At 43.4% G+C, this 12,109-nt stretch overlaps 1 long non-coding RNA gene across 1 annotated transcript in view; it reads right to left on the bottom strand.

Annotated features, from left to right (window-relative positions):
• Positions 1-12,109, bottom strand: part of LOC307226008 — a 113,307-nt gene that overhangs the window by 8,467 nt on the left and 92,731 nt on the right. The gene's annotated exons all lie outside the window — the stretch shown is intronic.

Below are 12,109 nucleotides of genomic sequence, written 5' to 3'. Positions count from 1 at the left end.
TTTAACTCAAAGGCATCCAAGTCCATGCTTTTTTTTAAAAAAAAGGAAAATGAAAATGAAAAATGCACATTAAACGTGCAGCTTACCTGCTTAGCCACCTGCCGCCACGTTAAACCACCTGCTAGACTTAGGATGGAATCCTACTAAGAAAGTAAGCCAAGCCTGCTGAATCAGGCCAATGGCCCATCTAGTACATTATTATGTTCTCACAGTGGCCAACCAGATGCAAGCACCTCGACCACACCTTGCCTACTTGCAACTCCCAACAACTGGCACTCAGAGGCTCTGTGAGTGGAAGTAGAACCTAGTCATTCTGCCTACTAGCCACTGATAGCCTTGTCCTCCATCAATTTGTCTAATCTTCTTTTAGAGGCATCCAAATTGATGGCCCTCACTGCCTCCTGTTGGAGCGGGTTCCATATTAAATATGTGTTGCGTGAATAAGTACTTTTTTATTTGTCCTGAATCTTCCAACATTCAGCTTTGTTGGATCCACTTTCTACATGCTGTGCATAATCTTATAAACTTCTATCTTGTCACCTCTTTCTTGCCTTTTCTCTAAACCTGGGTTTCCCAAACTTGGGTCTCCAGCTGTTGTTGGACTACAATTCCTAGCATCCTTAGCTAGCGGGGCCAGTGGTCAGCACTGATGATGGGCGTTGTAGTCCAAAAACAGCTGTAGACCCAAGTTTGGGAAACCCTGCTCTAAACTAAAAAGTCCCAAATGCTGTAAACTTTCCTCATTTACTCCATCCCCTTGATCATTTTGGTTGTGTTTTCAATATACTTTTTTAGGTGGTTCGATTAGAACTGCACATAGTATTTCAAGTACAGTTGCACCATAGTTTTGTGTAATGGCAATATGATAGGAGCAGTTAATTTTCAATTCCTGTCCTAATGATCCCATGCAGGAAAGTTGCCTTTTCCCACAGCTGCTGCTCTCCTATGTACATAGGAGTAAGCCCATTCAGTGAGACTTAACGTATGCATAGACATGTATAGGATTGTACTGGAAAATTCACCAGAAGCTTTTTTTCTACTAAGAACTAGCAATCTGAGATACTTTTACTGGTGTGTTTTTACTTGTCAACATTTATATGGGGAAAACAACTGCCTTGCACAGACAAAAAGCATTTTTCATGCAGGAATGTTCATGCCAATATTTTTCTTACACTTTGTATTTTTGTTGGGGTTTTACCTTCCAGCTGGCTAATCAAGAACATATCAAGTAGTTCTCTGCCATGCAGGTTTTATTGGTCTGCTTCTAATTTATTTAATGTTGATTGTTGTTGTTTTTTATTTTAAAAAATGCAACATAAAATTTGGGCTATAGCAAAAGAAGGCTGTTGCTTTAAGCCCAGCATGTTGGGAAGGGGTCTCATTAATATCTCTTAGATGAAGACAATTGATTGCCAATTTAAAAGCTCTTCATTTCGTGTAGTTAACAAAAAACAGATTTTTATTTCTCATTTGAGGAATATTATATTTTCAGCAATTAAGGGGGTTAGGTTTTTTTTTAGTAAAAAAATATTTAAAATCCCTGTTCAGAGACCCCCAACTCTTGCCAAAGAGCAAAGAAACATGCAGACACAGCATGTTTCAGGCTCCATCTGGATGAAATGAAAGTACCTGATTAATAACTGTCTGAAGTTGCAGACTTAGGCCATGGAGGCCGCTTCTTGGTATTGCTCTCCGGTTTCTGTTTCTAAAGATGTAGGACTAGCTCTGTTGAGAGACCAGCTGCCTTTGGATCTCCCTCGACTGTCACCTAGCAGCAGCCATTCCATCAGGCTATACGAACAGCTCTGCCACCAGGCGAAATGAGACATGTGCTTCAGGCAGCAGATGATGGTGAGCAGCATACAAACACACAGCTGTTTGCCCTTAGAGCTATATGTAAGCCACTGGCCTGTTGTGCACCTCTCAAACTAGCCCTGCACTGGATAATTATACCTTGCTGCCAAGGCAGAAGTAAGATTCAACAGCCAACCCAGTGGGCTTCTGTACATGGAATTGGGGAGAGCAGGAAACTTGTTCTTTGCTTCACACCACAAAATGTCTTGGGCCAGCTTAGAGAGGCTATGCAAACTGTTCCTGTTCCATTATTATAAGAACAGCTGGTGCCTGAGTGCATTTTTATCCTTGCTTGCATTTTCCCTTCCCATTCCTGGCTGCATACATACCATATATTGAAAGCACAAGAATCCTGGGAACTGTAGTTTATCCCCCATATCGCTACAATTCCCTCAACAAACTAATTCCCAGGATTCTTTGAAGGGATTCATGTGCATTAAATGTATGGTGTGTAAAGGTAAAGGGACCCCTGACCATTAGGTCCAGTCGTGGCCGACTCTGGGGTTGCGGCGCTCATCTCGCTTTATTGGCCAAGGGAGCCAGCGTACAGCTTCCGGGTCATGTGGCCAGCATGACTAAGCTGCTACTGGCGAACCAGAGCAGCGCACAGAAATGTCAATTACTTTCCCGCTGGAGTGGTACCTATTTATCTACTTGCACTTTGACGTGCTTTCAAACTGCTAGGTTGGCAGGAGCTGGGACCAAGGAATGGGGGCTCACCCCATTGCAGGGATTCAAACCACCGACCTTACTATCGGCAAGTCCTAGGCTCTGTGGTTTAACCCACAGCGCCACCCGCATCCCAGTGGGTACACAGCCCTCTTTCCTACTTTGTTTGCTTTTCGTCATGTCTTTTAGATTGTAAACCTGACTTTTTTTAATTGATCTGAAAGCTGTTCTGGAAGCTTTTGGGACTGCAGAGCATGGTAAAGAAGTGTATCTACTTACTATTCTTATTATTAATAGCACGTTTAATAACCTTTGCTAACAGTAAAGCTAAAATAATTGGACCCAGAATTTTAAAATTTGCCATACTTCAGACTGAAGCCTTAAATTTATGCTGAAGAGAAAAAAATATTATGAGGATTAGATCTCCATATTTTAAAGCTAAACTGCATGTTTTAAAGCCGTTTATGCATCCCATGGATATGACTAGGGTGGCTGGAGCAGCGCAAATTGCCATCTGCATGTTCAGACCTTGCCCATCATATCTAACAACTTATAGTCAAAGAAGACTAGTAGAATAGGCCCATGAGATTGCAAATGGCTTCCTATAAGCATCACTTAGCATGTATGTGATAAATTATCTGGATGCAGTCTAGCTTGGCTTTCAGAAACTGCATGCTTTTGTGGTGGACGACCTGCCATGGAAGACAGACAAGGGAGAGCACATCTCTAACGGATCTTCTGGTGCTCTCATCAGCGATATTCAATGCCAGTCTCACTTGGGCAATAGTGGAGAATAGGAGGCACTAACTCCATTAATACCTGCAAAGCCACATTTTGCTGCCTAAGGCATGTTAACACAGGGTGCTATAGACACTTATATTTGGGGATTCTGTGTGAAACCACCAACCACCAACATACATAAAAACATAATAAAACATTAAACATTTTTTTTAAAAAAACTTCCCTATACAGGGCTGCCTTCATATGTCTTTTAAAGGTTGTATGGTTACTTATCTCCTTGGCTCAGGGGTCGCCAAACTCCATACCCTCCAACATTTTTCCAGTGAAAATAGGGAGCCTAGGACTTGCTGATCAGAAGGTTGACGGTTCGAATCCCCGCGATGGGGTGAGCTCCCGTTACTCTGTCCCAGCTCCTGCCAACCTAGCAGTTTGAAAGCATATCAAAGTGCAAGTAGATAAATAGGTACCGCTTCAGTGGGAAGGTAAACGGCGTTTCCGTGCGCTGCTCTGATTCACTGGAAGCGGCTTAGTCATGCTGGCCACATGACCCAGAAACTACACCGGCTTCCTCTGCCAATAAAGCGAGATGAGCGCCGCAACCCCAGAGTCGGCCACGACTGGACCTAATGGTCAGGGGTCCCTTTACCTTTACCTTTAAGGAAAAGTCAGGCGCTGTGGGATCAAATCAAGAAACCAGGACAGCTTCTGTACATCCAGGACTGTCCCTGAAAATAGGGGCACTTGGAGGGTCTGTGATAGGTGGCCACACCAACTGCAGCCTGATGACAGAACAGCAGGCAGGCAGGCGGACGAGCGAGCAAGTGGCACAGGTGGCCGGACCAGACATGCAACAGAGGAATAGCCAGGGCAGGTCACAACAGCCCCCCAGAAACCATACTGCTCAGTTGCTGCTGTGTTATCAGGGCTGCCATTTTCATCTCAGCAGCATTGCAGGCTGCTGAGTAAGAAAGTGCAAAGCAGGATGGGGTTGGTGAGCAACATGAGCAGAGGCAGCAGCGCCTAGTAGTTAAATAAAGCTGTTGCTTGTTTAAAACCCCCCCAACATGTTTCTTGTGGCTTTATTCCAGGGGCAAACTCTACTCATCCCTATGAATCTTTATTGGCCCTAGGCAGAGCCAACACTTAAGAACCTGCAAGTATTATTTAACCATGCAGACTTTGCAGTCCTTTCATTTTGCTGCCTCTGCTTGTCAGCAACTGGATCTTTTGTCTTAATTCAGGCAGAGATAACAAACCAGCAGTGAAGGCTTAGACCTGCTTTGCAAATACTTTTCAAAAGACACGTTCAGTGCTAGCTGCAAGGCTGGCTGTGCTGACAACTTTAAAAGGTGGGGAGAACTTTAAGCAGTAGGGTGATTTTTAAGAAATGCCCATCCCTACGGTAGATTCAAAAGAAAATATAATTTAAACAAAATGGGAAAATTAAAATTGTATAATAGAAATGGAAAAAGAGCCATGGATTTAACTGCTGGACTTCCTTGATGTATGTGGAAAGAACAAAATAAACTTAGGCAGTGGGAATATCATAGAATTCAAAATCTCCTGCTTCTTTTTTCCTTTTTTTGCACTTCAAAGAAATCCATATTTTTTAGCTTATTTAACCCCTCTGGCAAGATCTGCAATGCATAAATATTTTGACAGCATGCAAAGTATCTTCTTAATGTCATTTAGATGCTATGGCAGTGAGCAGTTTGGGCTAAATAAATATTCATGTTGGCAAAAATTCCCTCAGCCTCCCAAACAAGACCCTGGTATCAAGAATTCAAAAAAGAGAGTTGGCTTTAGTTCCCTTACATTCTTTTCAGGTTTACTACTTGGCTGCCTAGGCAGAGTCAAGAAATGCCCCCTTAGAAGATTTGGTTGAGGTTCAGGTATAGGAAATTAAAATGAGAGCTCCTCCAACTCGACAGTTTAATTTACTTCTCTTAAGCTCTTTAATACCAAACTTATCAGTTCTCTCTGTTAGGCATTAACTTGTTAAATGAGTCTTAATTATACATAAGCAGATGGAGGTTTGAATTAAAATTACCTTACACTCGAGTGGCTTTAGTTCATTATAACATATCTCCCTTTTAATCATTTAGGCAGTCTCATCATCTTTCATATAGAAAGTTATTAAACTATTCCAATTTCCATATTTCTTCAGATATATCCACTATTAAATGGCAGGCAACGCACATTAGTTAGCGACTTATACCATGCAATAGTTAGTGAATTATTCATCCTGCGAACTATTTTTTATATACTTCTATGTCATCTGTATCATTTTATTATAAAGGTTTCATATTTACATGTTGCACCATTTAATTTCAAGTGTGGTTTCTAAAGCAACACCATTTCCTCACTGATAAGACAAAGGGTCTTCTTTTACACTGTTGCACCTTGATAATAGACAAGCATATGTTGATTGGAGATAGTCCTAAAATGATCACAGTGAATGGTGAAAAGCAAGTTGCTATTTAATGACCTATCTGTTGAGCTTTCAAAAGCTGGAACTAACCTTTTTCTGGAGGGTGGGATCATATATATTTTTTAAAATACAAAACATGTTGCTTAAAATAGTTCTCCCAAAATTAAAAACCAGCATATTTCACAGGGTAGTACTAGAGAATGTGGAAGATGTTCAGCTTTGGCTTATTTTTATATGTTCAACAAGAATGAATGCCCATCTCACCAAAGTTTCACAATTCCTTCTTCTCAGTAGCTATTGAATGTTGAAGTGGAGCTGTTGAAGTGGAGCTTTAGGCATTTGCTTAAAGTCAGAAAGCTACAACAAGCAATTTAGTCAACCTCAGCTATTCAGCCCCAGGCTAGGGTATTCCACCCAGGCTAGGGCTGGGTGGAATGGTGAATGGCAATCTTGTTCCAGTATGTAATTTACAACTACTCAGATAGGAAACAGAAATGAGGCCTTTTTTTTTGGAGGGGGGAAAGAGGGCAAGGAAACTTTTCCAAGCAACGTTTGGAAAATGTCACGGCAATCTCACGGCAAAGTCTTACAGTGCACTTTCCTAACAAAAATATTTTGCCCAGAAAGGTATCATTCTTGTTACCTTTGATTTATTGAAAACAACAGCTACATTGAAAGCAAAACTAAAGCCCTGACAAGTGGACACTCATGCTAAAGTCCCATTTATCCAATTGGGAAACCCTGTGTGAGACAGGGGAGTATTTATATCTCTTGGAATTCATTCCAGCCCGTGGACAGAGCTGATTGTTGCCCATTACAAAATCAACAAATCCCTCTATATTCTTTTTATTATTATTAATGGAGTGTTGCAGAACCAGCCCTAAAGGTAAAGGTAGAGGGACCCCTGACCATTAGGTCCAGTTGTGGCTGACTCTGGGGTTGCGGCGCTCATCTCGCTTTATTGGCTGAGGGAGCCAGCGTACAGCTTCCGGATCATGTGGCCAGCATGACTAAGCCGCTTCTGGCGAACCAGAGCAGCGCACAGAAACACCGTTTAACTTCCTGCCAGAGCGGTACCTATTTATCTACTTGCACTTTGACGTGCTTTCGAACTGCTAGGTTGGCAGGAACAGGGACCAAGCAACGGGAGCTCACCCCGTCGCGGGGATTCAAACCGCCGACCTTCTGATCGGCAAGTCCTAGGCTCCATGGGTTAACCCACAGCGCCACCCGCGTCCCAGAGCCAGCCCTACCAGCTAACAAAATGAGGTGGCTGCCTTAAGCACGAGATAGAGAGGGCTGTGCCTGAATCTTTTCCTCCTGGTCTACCTCCAAAGGCTGTCTCTGTCTTCCTGAGACAGTGACAATAACACCCACAACATAACTGGCTATGTTTAACTATATAATTCTTTATACATCATATAAACATACCTCATTTCACATTATCAAATTAAGTAGAAGCAATTAAAGACCAACATTTTGAGCAGGAAATACAAATAGATCAGTTCTTATATACGTAATGTCCAAATAGAAGCTTTTTTGTGTTCCACGTGTCTTTACGAATACAAGTGTCAGACGCGACAACTTTAAGAAGTTGTACTTGCAGAAAATGAACCTTTTCTTTGTAATGTTCCACATATGCCTTTGCAAAGTATAGTTGTTGTATGCAGCTGCTGTATGCAGGTATCAGACGAAAGAACCTAAGGCAAGGATTCCCGGAATAATACCTTGTTTCGCCCTGCTTTGTCAGCCTTGCATACTCATATTTTGTATCACATATTCCATGTCTCTGATATGTTAAAATCTTTTGTATCTTTCGTCTGATACTTGTGTACAGCAACTGCATACAACAACTATACTTTGCAAAGGCATATGTGAAAAGAGGTATGTTTATATGATGTATAAAGAAGTCATATAGTTAAACACAGCCAGTTACATGTGTGTTACTGTTAGTTGGATTTACGTAACTATAGGTTTGATAGTGTCGTGTGAGTTCCTGAGACAGTCTGCATTACTGTCCCAGCTTGGCTAGTTGGTTTTCTTGCCTCTAACCTCTCTTTCCTGTTGGGGGAAGCAGAGCAACAGCCAGCCCAGGCCACGCAGTCCATAAAGCATCACACATGTCCGCGCATTGCTGGGCTCTCATGACGCATGCTAGCACCACCTCTGCTGCTCTGCAGCATTTGTGCAGGCAGAGAGGACGTGAGCTCCCCAGTGAACCCTACTCTGCACTGCCAAGCTCAAGAGCAATGGGACATGGTTGCCCTGTCCCCAGCATTCTTGTAAGTTCCAATGTAGTTTCCATGCATTGAATGGTATGTAGGGGGACTGCGACAACGTGTCTTGGGCCAGCTCTAGAGAGAAGTCTCGCCTAGAACCCTTCCAGACATCTATTTCATATAGTGACGGCACTAAAAAATATATAAAACAATATGAACTTGCATTAGCATTCAGGTTTACCAGCCTGTCTGCTGTGTGTGACTTCTAGGCCATGGTCACAGGGAATCTGCAGCCAGCAGTAGAGACACAATTAATTTTCAAATTGCATCCTATAAGCATATTTTCACTGCCCCTTACTAATACGGATCTGTAGGCATATTAACAACTTGATGGCAGACACTGATAGGTGGTAGAAATCCTTAATACAGCCTTTTCAAACTGGTTATTCATACAGCGTGTGACAGGTTAGGAAAATACCTGCTTTTCAGGGGTTTTGAATTGTGTGGTGCTTGCAGATTTGCTGCTGAAGGTGTGCATGTTTCTCTTTAAGGTAACAGATGTTCATTTGCCGGATGTTCCCTTGAGCATATAATATTTTTCCTTTGCACCCTTAACATTAGTTTTGGACTCATCTAACATGCTAGCGCAGCAGTTCCTTGTGAACCAAGGTACTTTGCAACTCAAATTTGCAGCTGCTCTGTCACGTTAAGCTGCAGAATCTGTGTTTCCTGTTGACGTATATTCCTATTAAAGTCTTTCCAGAGAATAATATAAAAAGAAACCTCCACACGTAGGACAATTAATCCTTCTTCTACATCTAATCAGATTGTGAAATGGTGATACTCTAAGGTGTCTCCTCCAAAGCTGCTTGAAGTCCTCCAGCCCTGTAGATCAGCCTTCACAGCAGCTAATTAAGTTTTCTTCCTGCTACCATTGAAAGCGTCAGTCAGACATAATTAAAACTGAATAGCAGATGACAGCAATGGCATTTGTCAGAATCATCCAGTGGTTCAAATACCAGTTCTGACAGAAATGTCAAACTGATAGCATTCCTATCTTCCCAGTGCTAGACGAAAAGAGCTGGGGAAACATCTCTAATAAATGCCTGGCTGATAGCCTTTGGTGAACACCAAGGCGCCACATCCTATACATGAAATTCCCTTGCATACCAAACCTCTCCTCTCTATGAGCTGCTTTTTGTTTCATTTCCTCCTATCAGAGTGTCTTGAAGCTAAGAAAATGTTGCTCATTTCTCTGGGATTCCTAGGTTCCCATTCACCGATGTGTGTTCGTCACCTGATGACGACATCAAAAGATATGCACACTTCTGTGTTTGAGCAAACAGAATCAAAGGTTTTCAAGCCCACTCTCTTGACCTCTGCCTGTTCAATCTTCATTTTAACATTTTCTTCGAAAACATCCAAGGAAGTTGCGTGAGTGGGGAAAGATATCCAACCTGAGGGTTGCTTTCCTTTTTTGCATAACCTTCCAAAATCCACATATCAATGGTGTGTTGGGGGCAAGAGGGAGAAGCAATGAAGGCAAATTTTACCTTAGTACAGTAGCCTAGCTTGTGTACACACACACACACACACACACACACACACACACCCTCTGTATACTTTATCCAGACAAGCAAGAGGCATTATCAGAGTTAAAGGACACCTTCCCACCAGGTGACAACATTTGGGAAACACTTGGGGGAAGGTCTGTGGCCTGGTGAGTGTTCTGAAGGTCAGGCAGAGAGGTCTGGAAGGCTTGAGGTTCCACACCCCTGAAGCAGGAGAGCACATGCTTCTGCTATGTTAAAGGACGCCATGCAGCGCCAGGCACAAAAAAGCTTTTATGCTCTCTCAGCTTTGCTTTCTGGGCAGGGCATCCTTGGCACACCAGCTCTGGGACTGGTATGGATGCCCTTTCTGACTGCTTTGTGGAAGGCAGGCTGGATAGCGGTGGGTAACACAACTTTTGAGCATACATGACTTTGATGTAGACACACTGCCGTTGGAACCGAACTCCAGCGTAAGATGCAGGCATACTGTACAGAAGACCAGTTCTGCCACATGTGTTGGGCCCAATATAATTTGAGAAAATCCCATGGGTGTCCTGGTGGCCATGAAATACCAAGTCACTCCAAACGAGGCATCCCCAAATCCTAAACCTCCGGTTTCCTCAACATCACCTCCAAACCCAGCTCTGCCATCTCGGACCAGGAGATAGGCAGTGGGTGGTATGTTAAGGTAAAGGTAAAGGTACCCCTGCCCGTACGGGCCAGTCTTGACAGACTCTGGGGTTGTGCGCCCATCTCACTTAAGAGGCCAGGGGCCAGCGCTGTCCGGAGACACTTCCGGGTCACGTGGCCAGCGTGACATCGCTGCTCTGGCAAGCCAGAGCTGCACACGGAAACGCCGTTTACCTTCCCGCTGGTAAGCGGTCCCTATTTATATACTTGCACCCGGAGGTGCTTTCGAACTGCTAGGTTGGCAGGCGCTGGGACCGAGCAGCGGGAGCGCACCCCGCCGCAGGGATTCGAACCGCCGACCTTTCGATCGGCAAGTCCTAGGCGCTGAGGCTTTAACCCACAGAACCCTAATTCTGTCTCAAATTCCCACTCAACAGTACTCTTGGACAGGACACTTAATTAGGGGGATGCTATCCTAATAAACCACAGCTGTTTCTCCCTCTTACCCTTCAAGTTATGCCTGGTACTGCACTGAAAACCCTGAGGACATTTATACCTTCCGCTTCATTCAACCATATTTCTATTATACAGACATACTGCATGTTTCCATGGGATCTCCTGCCTGAAAGGATCTCCTCTTCAAGTTAATCTCTTGAAAAGGAGACTTTTATATAAGATTATATGGTGTTGTGTTTAAAAGCACAATGAATACCACTAAGTGGGGTTTGTTTGTTTATTTATTTGCATTATGCCCAGTTTCTCAGCAAGTTCCCAGGGTGGTTTAGCAAGCCAAGGGTCAATTGTGCTATATTTATCTTCTCCCATTCTCTTGTTGATGACGTATGTCCTCAGTGAATTCAATGAAATCAATGCCAGTGATGTCAGATTAGCAGCCTGAGTAAGTACCGTGAACCCCAACCATTGATGCCAGTTTTAAAAAATACTTCAGGTTATTTTCTATTATACCAATATGTTTTATTGTGATTGTATTAACATACTGTTTTAAGCCACTTTAGGATATTGTCTAGGTAAAAGCTAAGGGACCCCTGGATGTTTAAGTCCAGTCAAAATCGACTATGGGGTGTGGCACTCATCTCTGCTTTCAGGCCAAGCTTTCCAGGTCATGTGGCCAGCATGACTAAACAGCTTCTGTTGCAACAGAACACCATGACAGAAACCAGAGCTCACGGAAACGCCGTTTGCCTTCCCGCCGCAGCAGAACCTGTTTATCTAATTGTACTGGCAGGCTTTCGAACTGCCAGGTTGGCAGAAGCTGCGACAAAACAGGGGAAACTCACCCCATTACACAGACTCAAACTGCTGACCTTGGGTTAGCAAGTCCAAGAGGCTCAGTGGTTTAGACCACTACGCCACTGGTGTCCCATTGTCTAGGAATGTTTTTAAACAAAATCAATAACTACCAGTTCTAACTGAAATGTGATACAGTGGTACCTCTGATTGCGAATGGGATCCGTTCCTGAGGCCCATTCGCAACATGAAAAGAGCGCAACCCACAGCGGTGTGTCTGCGCATGTACATGTCGCAATTCGATGCTTCTGCGCATGTGCGTAACATCATTTTGTGCTCCTGCGCATGTGCGAGTGGCAAAACCCAGAAGTAACCCTTTCCAGTACTTCTGGGTCGCCGCGGGACATAACCTGAAAGAACGTAACATGAAGCAAATGTAACATGAGGTATGACTGTATAGGTAAACTCTTTCCTTGCACTCTCACTTGCGTTCCTACCCCATACCATGAAGTTACTTCAACCACAATCTATATAACTTAAGAAGACCAAGGGCAAGTCAAGCAGTGAATGATGCACTCTTCATGATGGCATCATCTCACACCTCATCGTCTCTATGTGAATAATTCAGCATTTGCCCTCTCTTAATCTAACTGTGTTTAGGCCCAATGCACATGAGCAAACAGTGGCATAAAGGGGGGTGTAAATGGCTGTCCACAGTGGCTGCTCGTCCACATGGAAAGCCAGCCTGTAGCATGTAGCTCAAA

Source organism: Podarcis cretensis (assembly GCF_951804945.1).
Source record: "Podarcis cretensis genome assembly, chromosome: 10".
NCBI classification, from domain to species: Eukaryota; Metazoa; Chordata; class Lepidosauria; order Squamata; family Lacertidae; genus Podarcis; species Podarcis cretensis.
This window is presented reverse-complemented; position numbering and strand designations above follow the sequence as displayed.